The sequence below is a fragment of the Oncorhynchus masou genome, chromosome 5, assembly GCF_036934945.1.
Source record: "Oncorhynchus masou masou isolate Uvic2021 chromosome 5, UVic_Omas_1.1, whole genome shotgun sequence".
Lineage (NCBI taxonomy): Eukaryota > Metazoa > Chordata > Actinopteri > Salmoniformes > Salmonidae > Oncorhynchus > Oncorhynchus masou.
Window position 1 is genome coordinate 27,017,932 of NC_088216.1, and position 14,447 is coordinate 27,032,378.

Here is a 14,447-nt window from a genome sequence, read left to right on the forward strand (position 1 = left end):
TGAACTCGACAGAGGCTGTATCCCTTTAATAATGCAGATGTCAGGTTGAGCATGGAGCGCCTTTAAAGAGCCGTCTTAAAACTGCAATCAGCCAAACTTGGTGTTTACAGAAACACTTAATTGTATCAAATGATCTAGAGATCTTAAACAGACGTAATTTTTCCCCCACAACAATTAGATTTTAAAATAATTTTACATTAATATTTCTTGTGATATGTCTAAATTTCAATTGCTCACTGTCCATATGAGCTATAGCTCTAGACAAGTGTGGTGGGTTCCTTGGCACCTTCTATTTTTTCCCAAAGTTCCTCCCCTTTGATTTTCGATAAATATTTATCATATTACAGCTGTGGTTATTAATTCATGTAAAAGATTTCATTTTCAATTGCTTCCAACCCATATGACATATACATCGAACCACTTGATGTTAGGTCACTGACCTCCCTCCTCCATAGTACCTCCATTAGAATTGCACATTTGATTTCACATTAATATTTCCTGTGAGGTCTAATTTTCTATATGAGCTTCAAGTCTACAGACAAGTGCGGTGGGTTCCTTTACCTTTCTTATCAATGGTACACTTAAAATAAATATTCCTGCCCTTGGTCCGATTGGAAATATTTTTTTCAGATTACCGCTTTGGTTACTAAGTCACATACAGATCTACTTTTATGTCCAGATGGTTCTGAAATCTAACTGAAAATACTCTGATTCAGAGGGGTTGGGTTAAATGCGGAAGACACATTTCAGTTGAATGCATTCAGTTGTACAACTGACTAGGTATCCCCTTTTCAATATTATACACATTTAACATAGTCGGCAGTTTATTAGGTACACCCATGTAGTACTGGGTCTGACCACCCTTTTGCCACTCGAACAGCCTGAATTATTTCAGGGGATTCTACAAGGTGTCGGAAACGTTCCACAGGGATGTTGGTCCATGCTGACGCGATGACATCACACAGTTGCTGCAGATTGGACAGCAGAACATTCATTCTGTGAACAGCCCATTTCATCTCATCCCAAAGATGCTCTATTAGGTTCAGGTCTGGGAACTGTGCAGGCCACTCAAGTAAACTGAACTCGCTGTCATGTTCCAGTCTACGTTTTTCCACTCCTCAATTGTCCGGTGTTGGTGATCGTGTGCCCACTTGAGCCGCTTCTTGTTTTTAGCTGGACAGGAGTGGAATCCGATGTGGTCGTCTGCTGCAATAGCCCATCAATGAGTTGTGCGTTCTGAGATGCCACACCACTGTTGTACTGCACTGTTATTTGTCTGTTTGTGACCTGCCTGTTAGCTTACTCATTAATTGCCATTCTCCTTCGACCTCTCACATCAAACTGTTTTCTCCCACAGGACTGCCGATAACTGGTTTGTCGGTAAACCCTAGACACTGTCGTGCGAGAAAAGCACAGGACGGCAGCCATTTACTGGACCGGTGCGCCTGGCACCGCTGAACATACCACACTCAGTCGCTTAGGTCACTTGTTTTGCCCATTCTAATGTTCAATTGAACAGTAACTGAATGCCTTGATGCCTGTCTGCCTGCTTAATATATCAAGTTACGGCCACGTGACTCACTGTCTGTTTGAACGATCCATTTGTGAACGGGGTGGTGTACCTAATAAACCGGCCGGTGAATGTAAAGCAGATGCCAAAAGATTTGGGGAAATGTTCTTTGTATTCACACTGCCCTTGCCTTTGAATGAGGACTCACTTGCCAGTTCACCTATTATGTTGTCAGAGTCCTTTTTGCATTCACATTCCTACTTTCAGAAAATTAACCAAAATCTTTTTCCAACATTCACTCAATGCACTCTGGGAGCAGGACAAGCCATTCCATCAGAACGTGTTATCGGACAGCTAAATATGCTTACATATAACTAATAAATCGCATTTAGTTAAAAGATGACATAATACTTGTAATCAGAAGATACTATTAAAGTAAATATTATCGGTAACAGAATAAACCCAATATAGGCTGCTGGCCCTTTAAGAGACATTTTGTACCCTATGTTGTGATTCTCACCAAATATGTAATCTTCTCACACTATTGAAAGCCCACAATTGAATAAACAGCTTACGAAGCTCTCAGCCTATCGATCACATATTTCAAACAAATAATCTGAACTAAAAACTCCACACATATTTTTACATTTTTGTGCATCCTTAACAATCACTACTCAATATCCAAAAACAGCACAAGTTTCTTTTTCGGCAAACCTGGATTATGTCAGGGGAAACGGTGTTGCAGTAGTCTAGTGTGTGGTGCGGGAATAATGAAAAGCGAACCTAGGGAGCTTTGTATTCACACTGCCCTAAAAAAGGTAACCAAAACAGTTCGCTTCAGGGGCTCTTTTAAGGGGTATGAGTTCCTTTGGAGTGTTTACGCTGCACAAAAACATTATGCAAATTGCACAGAGTACAGAGAAAATGGCTGAAAGGGACCAAGTGTAGAAACAGCCTTAGGCCATTCCTCCATACATAATCTTTCCATATCCTTGATATCCTTCATCTGCGCTTCAATTCAAACCACAAGTTTTCTATGAGGTTCAAGTCCGGAGACTTAGATGGCCATTGCAAAATGTTTATTTTGTGGTCAATTTACCATATATTTGTGGATGTTGATGCGTGTTTGGGATTATTTTCTTGTTGGAAGATCCACTTTCGGCCAAGTTTCAGCCTCCTGGCAGAGGCAACCAGGTTTTTGGCTAAAATGTCCTGGTACTTGGCAAAGTTCATGATGCCTTTGACCTTAACAAGGGCTCCAGGACCAGAGGAAGCTAAATAGCTCCAAAATATCAAAGATCCACACTATATTTTACAGTAGGTAGGAGGTACTTGTCTGACCATAGCACCAGTTCCAATTCAAGTGCCAATGCCGTTGAGCATACTCTAGCCGGTGCTCTGTTCCGATGACAGAAAATAGAGCTCTTTGGTTACACGCACCAGTGATGACCTCATACCTACTGTAAAATATGGTGGTGGATCTTTGATGTTTATGGGGATATTTTTCTTCCACTGGTCCTGGGACTCTTGTTGAAGGGGAACTGCACATGCTGATTTGGACCTGTTTTTTGGCTTGCTCCTCTCAAGAAATCCTGGCGGCCATGACCAGTGGTGTAGTGCAATTAAAAAACCTTTATTTAACTAGTCAAATAAGTTTAAGAACAAATTCTTATTTACAATGACGGCCTACACCGGCCAAACCCGGACGATGCTGGGCCAGTTGTGCGCCGCCCTTTGGGACTCCCAGTCACGGCCAGTTGTGATACAGCCCAGAATCGAACCAGGGTGTCTGCAGTGACGCACGCATATAGTACTGAGATGCAGTGCCTTAGACCACCACGCCACTCAGGAGCCTAAATGAGAGCAAATTTTTTTTAATGACCTCATAATTTCTCAAAGTTTGTATCGACAGATGTGGCCTATTGAATATCATTGTAGAATAGGCATAACATTCATCCTCCAATTGCAATGTCTGCCTACGCCCACAAAGGCCTATTATCTCAAGAAAATGTTCCATTTTTAATACCCTCAAACACCAAGTTATGCACACAGTTGCAAGAAAAAGTATGTGAACCCTTTGAAATTACCTGTATTTCTGCATAAATTTGATCTTCATCTAAGTTACAACAGACAAACTCAGTGTGCTTAAACTAATAACAAACAAATTATTGTGTTTTTATTGTCTTATTGAATACATAATTTAAACATTCACAGTGGAGGTTGGAAAAAGTATATGAACCCCTAGGCCACTGACTTCTCCAAAAGCTAATTGGAGTCAGGAGTCAAATCAATGAGATTGGAGATTTTGGTTTGAGCTGCCCTGCCCCATAAAAAACACTCACAAAATTTGAGTTGGCTATTCACAAGAATCATTGCCTGATGTGAACCATGCCTCGAACAAAAGAGATCTCAGAAGATCTAAGATTAAGAATTGTTGTCTTCCATAAAGCTGGAAAGGGTTACAACAGTAACCTCAACCCGATTGAGATGCTGTGGCATGACCTCAAGAGAGCGGTTCACACCAGACATCCCAAGAATATTGTGGAACTGAAACAGTTTTGTAAAGAGGAATTGTCCAAAATTCCTCCTGACTGTTGTGCAGGTCTGATCCGCAACTACAGAAAACGTTTGGTCGAGGTTATTGCTGTCAAGGAGGGTCAACCGGTTATTAAATCCAAGGGTGCACATACTTTTCCCACCCTGCACTGTGGATGTTTACACCGTGCGTTCAAGAAAGACATGAAAAGTAATTGTTTGTGTTATTAGTTTAAGCAGACTGTTTGTCTATTGTTGTGGCTTAGATGAAGATCAGATAACATTTTATGACCAATTTATGCAGAAATCCTGGTAATTCTAAATGGTTCACATGCTTTGTCTTCCCACTGTACCTCATTAATTCAGTAATGGGTCATCGCTGTGAATCGTGAAGAACAATTCTTCCCGTTTACTGGTTGAAAATGTCCAAACTTCATGCCAATAATTTCATCTCAATCAGTTTCATGGGAATATGCATTTAGATCTTCTTGAATTACTGTTTTGTGACCAAATTAAAGCAGATAGTGTTGAACTATAAGCCTTTTTTGAAGGCCTATTGTCAAAGCATTTTTCCTGCATAGTAGTGTGTGCGGTTGAGTTTTGGCCATATGAGGAAAAACGTGACTATTCAGCTTCAGACAAGAAATGACTGAGGTGTTTTTGGTGTAAGATATTATTTTCTATTTAACATTCATTTTACCTTTATTTAACTAGGAAAGTTAGTTAGGAACTAAATCTTATTTACGATGACGGCCAAGGAATAGAACTGCCTTGTTCAGGTTTTCACCTTGTCAGTTTGGGGATTCGATCCAGCAACTTTCCTGTTACTGGCCCAACGCTCTAACTACTAGGCTACCTGTCGCCCCAGATAGGCCTACTATATTACAGTATATGATATTATATTCAGTTCTGTTATGTCAAATACTTATGAATCATTATGTGATCTTGTGAGACATTAATTCAGCTTTGATCTAACTTTACCTTCTTAGGCCTCACTCTCCCCTATCTGAGATATCTACTGCAGCCCTCATCCTCCACCCGTTCTGCTAGTCACATTCTGTTAAATGTCCCGAAAGCACACACATCCCTGGGACGCTCCTCTTTTCAGTTTGCTGCAGCCAGAGACTGGAATGAGCTGCAACAAACACTCAAACGGGACAGTTTTATCTCAATCTCTTCATTCAAAGACTCAATCGGTGACCCTCTTACTGACAGTTGTGGCTGCCTTGATGTATTGTTGTCTCTACCATCTTGCCCTTTGTGCTGTTGTCTGTGCCCAATGTTTGTACCATGGTTTGTCCCCTCGACCATACCGGGCGCGAACCAGGGACCCTCTGCACACATCAACAACAGTCACCCACGAAGCCTTGTTACCCATCGCTCCACAAAAGCCGCGGCCCTTGCAGAGCAAGGGGAACTACTACTTCAAGGTCTCAGAGCAAGTGACGTCACCGGTTGAAACGCTATTTAGCGCACAGCACCGCTAACTAGCTAGCTATTTCACATCCGTTACGCTACCATGTTGTGTTGCTACCATGTTGTTGTCATGTGTTGATGCTTTGCTATGTTGTCGTCTTAGGTCTCTCTTTGTGTAGTGCTGTCTCTCGTTGTGATGTGTGTTTTGTCCTATATTTATATTGTATTTATTTTTAGTCCCCACATGAGGCCTTTTGCCTTTTGTTAGGCCGTCATTGTAAATAAGAATTTGTTCTGAACCGACTTGCCTAGTTAAATAAAGGTTAAATTAAATTACTAAATGAGCACCATTGTGAGAAGTGAATCTATTTCTAATAATAATTATAACAATAATAAGTGATGAGTAGAATATTAGAAGTAGGCAACAGACACAGATCTTGATGAGGGTTATTTTAAGATTACGAGAGCCCTTCGAATTGCGGCACTGAAAGGACAGCACCCTAATCAAGTGGTCACATACTGTACTGTTCTGGGTTCCACTGGCAAGAGGGGTCCATGTATAGCCGCGGGAAGTAGGGGCGCTGAGGGTGTTGTAGCACCCCCTGGAACAAAAAATATATATATATTTACATTTTAATTTAATTTTTCACAAAAGTTGTGCACTGGGCCTTCAATATTCCTGTATTAGCAGACTGATATAGCCATCTCCAGTGATGACATAGCACCCCCAAACTACTTTCCGAGGCTATGGGTCCGTAGAGTACTATGAACATCAAGGCAAACACGCATTGATTTTATTTTCTTATATTTTTGTTGTTGTACTTTTACAATTTTTTCATCCCAATTTTGTGATATCCAATTGGTAGTTACAGTCTTGTCCCATCACTGAAACTCCCCTATGAACTCGGGAGAGCACCATGTGAGAGCCATGCGTCCTCCAAAACACGTCCCTGCCAAGCCGCACTGCTTCTTGACACACTGCTCGCTTAACCCGGAAGTCAGCCACACCAATGTGTCGGAGGAAACACCGTACAGCTGGTGACCGAGTCAGCTTGCAGGCGCCTGGCCCGCCACAAGGAGTCACTAGAGAGCGATGGGAAAAGGAAATCCCTGCTGGCCAAACCCTCCCCGAACCGGGACCAAATGTGCTCTGCCTCATGGCTCTCCTGGTCACGGCTGGCTGTGACACAGCCTGGGACACTCGGGAGGCCCACATGTGGTGAATTTGGATCCTAGATCTTGCTGGTGTGATAAGGTTCATGCAGTGTATCAGTTTGTTTCTGTAGCACTCTGACAGTAGGGTTAAAGTGCATCGTACATGTGCCCTAAGTCCATAAACTGTTTTGAGGACAGCCATTCTAGCAACCCCTGGTATATTTCTATGTCTGTGGCTGTTCTTATTACGTTGGATGTGGACAGCTCAAAGTGACCAAGCCTCCGACCTCTGCACACACGCCTACAGTTATTCATCATTGGCGCCACCACCAGAGAGAGAAGACAAGGAAGAAACCACCATTTACCTACCTAGAGGCTGCTTTTGCCTACATACGTATTTCATTTGTCATTTTCCTACAGAATATTTCTGGTAATTAAATATCATTTATTTAGAATTGATCAGAATAAATTTTACAACAACATCCCTGGCCATGACAGAAGCCAAACATGAGTTGGATTGGGGGTGTGGTTTGATGTGGGTGTTTCATGGGTGTGTCCTTGGTACCACCAAGACACACCCATCTGTCAGAACCTTGCCCGCAGGTGTTTTCCCCCACTCAGTCACAAACAAACCTCCTTCAGGTTGAATTCAATAACTAACTACAGGCAGATATATGGTGAGATGCCAGAAGAGGCTTTGAATAGGTCAGAAGCTTACAGAGTAATATAAGAAGAATGCAATTACTGAATTTATGTAGATATTCCAAACTATGTGTTTTGATAACTTTCAAACATTGTAACAGGTCCATGTAAAATAGACAACCTTTCACATCTGGGGTGTCAAACACATTCCACGGAGGGCAGTGTCTGCGGGTTTTAGTTTTTTTAAAGACTTTCACAAGCAGGTGAGGGGAGTTCCTCAGTCAACTACAAGGGTGGAGCGAAAACCCGCAGACACTCGACCCGCCAAGGAATGAGCTTGACACCTCCTTTACATAATACCATAGAATTACCACTGTGTTCTGATAATATAACAATGTGCAGCTTTCACCTTTCATTGTCATTCCCAGCCAATACAGACAATGTGCCTGTCTGCATTTTGCCTGGTGGTAATGGGGCTACTTTGGCAAACATATCAGAGAGGTCATACCTTCCTGTGCAGTGTGTCCCCTATCAGTTATTCCCTGATCCTGATGCAGAATAACAGGGTTTCTTCCCCCCCCCATTCCATTCTATATTAAAAAAGACAATACAAGTAAAAGTTGTCTAGAAAAATGTTTATTCCGAGTGCCAGGTCTCTCTCCATTCAGAGACATCAGTATCAAGCCCGTCTGGACTTCATCACAGTCCATACACGCAGACAAAGGATATCAAGGATCTTGAAAGATTCCTAATGGAGGAAAGGTCTATTGGGAAATAGCCATGACAACTGGTTTTTCAACGTATTCAGTGCAGCGTCAGCATAGTGATAACCCTGAATTGGACAAAATAATTATGATGTGCGCTGATGGCTCCTTATTTGGGATGAGCTAGCTCCTGTGGGATGAGCTTGCTCCTGTGGGATGAGCTTGCTCCTGTGGGATGAGCTTGCTCCTGTGGGATGAGAGCTTGCTCCTGTGGGATGAGCTTGCCCCTGTGGGATGAGAGCTTGCTCCTGTGGGATGAGCTTGCCCCTGTGACCTAACCATCGCAGACTTTGTACAGTACTTCCTGAACACGTCACACAACACTTACTCATACCAGGTTGTTATTATGGCCAGCAATGTTGTAATTAATTAAATTCAACACTGTCAGTTCAGGGAATTAATATAAGTTAATTTCATGAATTGAAAATAACAATGAACATTTTTCAAATTCATACATGGTGTTTCCATTCAGTTACCCTGACATTTGATGTTATACAGTACAATATAAAATTAGGCAAATAATATAGTATTATATTGTTTACATTTACAGTAAGCTAGCATAAAACCTTTTACACAATGTTTGATACTGTCAATGTTTGATACTTCAAATCAAAGTTTATTTGTTGTCTACACAAATTTGCAGATGGTAAAGCAGGTGCAGCGTAATGCTTGTGTTTTTAGCTCCAACGGTACAGTAATACCTAGTAATAAACCAAAAAAACAAACTTTTTTTTAAATTAAGAAATATCAGAATGAACAATGTCAGAGACCAGAATATAAATAAACAGTATATGTATATTGGTGTGTATAGACAATACGGACAGGATATGAATATAGAATTGACCCTGTACAGCTTCTTACTTTCTTGTGTTCTTATTTCCTATTTTTATGTTTTTGTTCTACCCTATGTTATTTTTAGTGCTACATTATATTCATTACTACATTTTTGGGTTTGGTGCTTGCAAGAAAAGCATTTCACTGTACTTGTGCACGTGACATTCAAACTTGAAACTTGAAAAGGTGTACACAGCAGTAGTTATACATGTTGTGTGTCCCGAGACGCGTCCCTCGTCCATAGTAGGCTATTAGAATTTAAATGTTTTATTAAACTGATTTTGGATGACTATTTCCTGTGATAGGTCAAATGTTCTATATCTACAGACAAGTGCTGTGTGTTCCTTGACCTCTTATCAAAGGGACACCTTTCATTTATTTTTCATTCCTCACCTTTGATTTTCGACAAATACACTACTCTACACTGAGCCTTTTTATTAAAAGATTTATGACATTGGAGAACACATTGGGAGGGATCTTAGACCTAGATTGTCTTGTGATCTTTTAGGCATGATTGTGACCGTGTGCTGGTGATGACTAACAAAACCTCTTGCAGCTAATTGGCTATGTATTGCCCTTGAGTGCACTGAAAGCTAGTCACAGTATTGGTCAATAGTGAAACACTGATGAAAAACATACATACGCTACAACCGAGTCAGTCATAAATTGTGCATTTTCAGTATATATTTAATAAAGATGGCTTAGCGCAAATAAAGCTTACAAAGTCCATTTTAACAGTTGAGCTGAATAAATGCAAATAGATTGTTTGCACGTCTTTATCTGGTCTAACTGCCAGCATACCAGTGACAAACTGGTATTCTTTCACTGCCCTATGGGCAAGGGCAGAAAGGGCACTTCTTTCAGACAGGTTGCAGCCTTTGTTAAGTTCTTGTATTCATTTCAGATAACAGAATTCTTAAATGTTTGGCACCGTAATGCTGTTTACATAGATGTCTTTTCCTTCCAAACAAAGGCAGATAAGCAGAAAAGTTGTGAATTTGTGTTATGTGCAAATACTAGCAGGTGTCATGACTAACATCGCATTAAAGGGTGCCAGCTCTTCTCACAGTCATCTAATCTGTCACACGATTGGCTGACAAACTGATTTGACAGTTGCTCTGCTCACACTTGGTTTGCCCACACCATCTCAACTACCATCATGCGAGTTAATTCTTTTCCGCCCTGTTTTCACAGTCAGTTCAATCTACTTCCATTAATGCAAACACACTGTAAGTACTAAGTAGGCTACTCTAATGACAGATAGACAAAACAAAATATACACGTTTCTCTCCACACCCATTCACCACATGCCAGTATTAGCAACACTCACAGTGCCTACAGGGCAGGAACAATAGTATTGGGCGTGAAGGGTGGCATGATGTTTATCTAATGTTTTATTTTAATCTGTAAGTCAATATGCAAATTATATTTCAAATAGAAGGATGCATGAGCACTGTGACTGTCACCCTGGTCCCTGCCATTTCATTGGGCCAATGATGCTATATATTTGAGCTAGAAAACAATGCTACTTGGTACATAAGTCATATTACTGTCATATTATAGGCTACTCTCATCTTGTCTGACCCAGCAAAACATATTATTCCACTTCCCATTCTAGATGTGAAAAATGGTGCGCACAAATTAACCAAATTTATTCATCCAAAAGCACAGCGCCATGATTACATTAATACAAGGCCTGCTATCGAAGCACTCAAGCGATGTTATGGCCATTCTGCTACTGTCCTTGAATTAGTCTAACAGGCTTCTGACCACGATGACAGACAGACAGAGAGAGAGACAGAGAGAGAGCAAGAGCTGGGGACATTATGTAAATGGGCCTAAGATCGAAGAGTGTTTATTTGTGGTTGCCATGCCAATGCTGTAATTGCAGTTCCACAATGGCCTTGAGGTTATCAAAGAGAGGAAATGACGATTTAGATAGATAATTGACTGTAGGTTCTGTTGTCGAGACAATGAGAGATGATTACGAGAGTATGTCTCGGTGTTAGCTGACAGATAGGTAATTGACTGTAGGTTCTGTTGTCGAGACAATGAGAGATGATTACGAGAGTATGTCTCGGTGTTAGCTGACAGATAGGTAATTGACTGTAGGTTCTGTTGTCGAGACAATGAGAGATGATTACGAGATTATGTCTCGGTGTTAGCCGACATGTTCGTAAACAAACACAGAATAGACATCATGCACCGTACTCGAGGAAGCAAAACTCAATGGAGGGCCACGAAGACGTCACACGCGTTTTTAAGGTGTGAAAATGGTGTTTACCTGTTTCTATGAAGACAGAGTTACTCTGCAAGAGCTCTAAGTTTAAGATAGCATAGGCCTAAATATATTATAGTTTCACAAAAACAACCAAATAGGATTCTCCTCTCCAAAATAAACAAAAACCGAATCCGGGTTATGTATTTGACACACGTCTCAGAGTAGGAGTGCTGTCTGAGCTCCTTTCAGTGCCTTAGACTGCTGCACCACTTGGGAGCCCTTACAATATTGTAATTGTTGTAATGTTGCAATTTACAGGACGATTGTAACCATTCTCTATTAATATAACATATTGCATAACACACCGTAATAACGTAACATACGATACTCACATTTTAGAAAGATAGATATGATTTTTTTTTTTAACATTACCTTGACTTTACTTGGATCATTTTGTGTGTGATCTTAAACGCTGTAAGAAGGTAATTTAAAACCACGTACAATTCTGTATGTCTGAGTCACTTCAGGCCTGACACTGTTCTCCCTCCAACTTTCGACACACTTGTACACAGCCTGGCAGGATGTGACATCACAAACACCATATACAATCAGGCTGAGCAGCTGGAGACATGCAGATCCTCTGTTGATATTCACTCTTTATTTCCATAGTTATTGCCATAGTGTGATTCAGGGAAGGCCCTACAGGAGTGTGCTCTGGTTTGGGTGTGGACCCAGTCTAGTGACAGTAGGGAGGTTATCAGTCCACTCACACTGCCCTGCAACGGAATTCTGAAAGGGGGATTGTTTTAGCCATCATGACAGTGCATAACTGTCATGCTATGCTTCTTCAGGCAGAAGTTTGCATCCTGTAGCTCCAACTCCAAAAAGTTCTGGGACACTGAAGTCCATGGAGAACAAGAGCACCTCCTCCCAGCTGCCCACTGCACTGAGGCTAGGTAACACGGTCACCACCGATAAATCCATGATTATCGAAAACTTCAACAAGCATTTCTCAACGGCTGGCCATGCCTTCCGCCTGGCTACTCCAACCTCGGCCAACAGCTCCGCCCCCCCGCGGCTCCTCGCCCAAGCCTCTCCAGGTTCTCCTTTACCCAAATCCAGATAGCAGATGTTCTGAAAGAGCTGCAAAACCTGGACCCGTACAAATCAGCTGGGCTTGACAATCTGGACCCTCTATTTCTGGAACTATCCGCCGCCATTGTCGCAACCCCTATTACCAGCCTGTTCAACCTCTCTTTCATATCGTCTGAGATCCCCAAGGATTGGAAAGCTGCCGCAGTCATCCCCCTCTTCAAAGGGGGAGACACCCTGGACCCAAACTGTTACAGACCTATATCCATCCTGCCCTGCCTATCTAAGGTCTTCGAAAGCCAAGTCAACAAACAGGTCACTGACCATCTCGAATCCCACCGTACCTTCTCCGCTGTGCAATCTGGTTTCCGAGCCGGTCACGGGTGCACCTCAGCCACACTCAAGGTACTAAACGATATAATAACCGCCATCGATAAAAGACAGTACTGTGCAGCAGTCTTCATCGACCTTGCCAAGGCTTTCGACTCTGTCAATCACCATATTCTTATCGGCAGACTCAGTAGCCTCGGTTTTTCGGATGACTGCCTTGCCTGGTTCACCAATCACTTTGCAGACAGAGTTCAGTGTGTCAAATCGGAGGGCATGCTGTCCGGTCCTCTGGCAGTCTCTGTGGGGGTGCCACAGGGTTCAATTCTCGGGCCGACTCTTTTCTCTGTATATATCAATGATGTTGGTCTTGCTGCGGGCGATTCCCTGATCCACCTCTACGCAGACGACACCATTCTATATACTTCCGGCCCGTCCTTGGACACTGTGCTATCTAACCTCCAAACAAGCTTCAATGCCATACAACACTCCTTCCGTGGCCTCCAACTGCTCTTAAACGCTAGTAAAACCAAATGCATGCTTTTCAACCGATCGCTGCCTGCACCAGCATGCCCGACTAGCATCACCACCCTGGATGGTTCCGACCTTGAATATGTGGACATCTATAAGTACCTAGGTGTCTGGCTAGACTATAAACTCTCCTTCCAGACTCCAGACTATAAACTCTCCTTCCAGACTATCAAACATCTCCAATCAAAAATCAAATCAAGAGTCGGCTTTCTATTCCGCAACAAAGCCTCCTTCACTCACGCTGCCAAACTTACCCTAGTAAAACTGACTATCCTACCGATCCTCGACTTTGGCGATGTCATCTACAAAATTGCTTCCAACACTCTACTCAGCAAACTGGATGCAGTTTATCACAGTGCCATCCGTTTTGTCACTAAAGCACCTTATACCACCCACCACTGCAACTTGTATGCTCTAGTCGGCTGGCCCTCGCTACATATTTGTCTCCAGACCCACTGGCTCCAGGTCATCTACAAGGCCATGCTAGGTAAAGCTCCGCCTTATCCCAGTTCACTGGTCACGATGGCAACACCCATCCGTAGCACGCGCTCCAGCAGGTGTATCTCACTGATCATCCCTAAAGCCAACACCTCATTTGGCCGCCTTTCGTTCCAGTACTCTGCTGCCTGTGACTGGAACGAATTGCAAAAATCCCTGAAGTTGGAGACTTATCTCCCTCACCAACTTCAAACATCTGCTATCTGAGCAGCTAACCGATCGCTGCAGCTGTACATAGTCTATTGGTAAATAGCCCACCCATTTTCACCTACCTCATCCCCATACTGTTTTTATTTATTTATTTTTCTGCTCTTTTGCACACCAATATCTCTACCTGTACATGACCATCTGATCATTTATCACTCCAGTGTTAATCTGCAAAATTGTAATTATTCGCCTACCTCTTCATGCCTTTTGCACACAATGTATATAGACACCCCTTTTTTTCTACTGTGTTATTGACTTGTTAATTGTTTACTCCATGTGTAACTCTGTGTTGTCTGTTCACACTGCTATGCTTTATCTTGGCCAGGTCGCAGTTGCAAATGAGAACTTGTTCTCAACTAGCCTACCTGGTTAAATAAAGGTGAAATAAAAAAAATTTTTTAAATGCTGTCCATTTTGGAGATCAAAGAGAACTGCATTCGAGGGAGGGGCCAGGCTAACTGTACTCTGTACCAACCTCTATGGTTATGAAACATGATGAAAAGGTAAACAAAGATAAGAGTCTATAAGGTATGATAGAACTACACAGTAAGTCCTAATTAGGATTTGTGATTTTATTTGGCTATAAAATTATGCAAAATATCTACAGCTTACATGAGTCAACAATTTTCCTTATAGGAAAAATGTACAGAATACAAGAACAATATGGAAATAAGGACTGTGGTTAAAGTTGGAGGCAGAGGTAGGGATCATTTAG